At 37.1% G+C, this 1,718-nt stretch overlaps 1 pseudogene; it reads right to left on the bottom strand.

The window, feature by feature from the left end:
• Positions 1 to 492: 492 nt before the first annotated feature.
• LOC110572271 lies at positions 493 to 1,448 on the bottom strand (annotated as a pseudogene).
• Between the last annotated feature and the right edge of the window lie 270 nt (positions 1,449 to 1,718).

The following is a 1,718-nucleotide window of genomic DNA, read 5'->3' on the forward strand; positions in this document are numbered from 1 at the left end:
ATCATATTCACAATGAAACTCTTATTTTATATAACTGAATCATCTGATATTGCTACCTCCAGCAGTAACTTAATGGACACAACTCTACCCTCTGAATGGACCACTTTTATGATTTTTCCTAGGAAGTTTTGAGTTTAGTTTATTGCTGCTTCTTTCCATGATTCAAGGCTTAAGATAAAATCCTTGGAAACAAGCAATTATAACATGATCTCTCCAGGATTGAGGAGAGATAGGAGTGAGAAAAAGGGCATCTTGTCACTTTTTAAAGGTCCACAATTGCTATGCTTTGCAGGGTATGGGGGAGAGGAGTTCACAGTGGAGGAGGAAAGAATCAGTCCCAATGATCATATTAACACTTTAAACTTGTCAATATCAAGAGTTAATTTCTAAAACACAAGTTTATAAACAGAAGCCATCCACCTAGCTGTTAACTGAAATGCATATGCAATGTAGTCAAAGGAATACTGTGCTTACAAAACCACATACCTCTTATTAGAGATATCTAATTTTAAAATAATACATTCCCTTACTGGATATGCAAGTGAGCAATGGAGGAAGTGGTGCATTTGCAATACTAGCTGGTGCTAAGGATTTCAACACTTCCAGATGTGAGCTAGAGAACATTTTTAGGCACCAGAGGGGTTTTTTTTCTCTAAGCCAAGATGTCTCCTTTTAAGTCACTTCTGAATTTTGTTTCAAGCTTATTTTGTGAAAATTCTAGTCTTGGTTGAAGATAGTCTCCAAAAGTTTCTTGAGTCACTCTCTGGACTCTCTGTTCTGTTTTCATGAATGATCACTGAATCCATGTATATATCCAGCTCAAGGGTTCTTTCTTGTAGAAGTGTAGTAGAGCTGTGAGTTTCAATGGTCTGATTATTCTTTTTAAATACAATAGACTTAAGAGAGCCCAGATGCTGGCAACTGGGGTCCATATTCACAATCTTATGGTGATTGCTAGCAACTATTAGTGCCTGACCTAGAAGGGGTATATTGCTCTTCAGCTGGCAGGAAGAAGTGAAGGCATAGAGAGTCTGGGAATAATACACCACATAAGTAGGTCTGCACTGGTTTGGCTTTCTATACTGTACCCCAGGCAACTTGAATCCATACTGCATTTTCCTCAGCATCTCTGAGGCTGACACACATTTTTTAATGCTCTCTGAAGAATTTTTTAAAATGAACTTTTGAATTGTTCCATATCAAAAAGGTTAATGTCTTCACCTGGTTCTTTACTAATCTGAAAAATATCCCAAGCTTTCTGGTGCCAATGAAATTAAGTATAAATGATGTCTAAAAGGGCTGCGTCATTGAGACTTGCACACTTCTCCTCCCAAAGCAGAACCAAGTCCTGAACAAAAGATTCCTTTCTCTGCTGGAAGTTTATGGTCTGCAGTTGATTTTCAGACAAAAAAATCTCGAACTTTGAAGATCGTTATAATTTCAGTCATTGAGATTTTCTTATTTATTTATTTATTTATTTTATTTCAAGTTTTTATTTAATTCTAGTTAGTTAACATATATGGTAAAATTGGTTTCAGGTGTAGTATTTAGTGATTCATCACTTACATATAACACCCAGTGCTCATCACAAGTGCCCTCCTTAACACCCATCACCCATTTAGCCTACCCCTGCCCGTCTCCCTCCATCAACTCTCGGTTTGTTCTCTATAGTTAAGAGTCTCTTATGGTTTACTTACCTCTCTCTTTTTTCCCCTTCC

This window comes from Neomonachus schauinslandi, chromosome X (genome assembly GCF_002201575.2).
Source record: "Neomonachus schauinslandi chromosome X, ASM220157v2, whole genome shotgun sequence".
In the NCBI taxonomy this organism is placed as follows: Eukaryota; Metazoa; Chordata; class Mammalia; order Carnivora; family Phocidae; genus Neomonachus; species Neomonachus schauinslandi.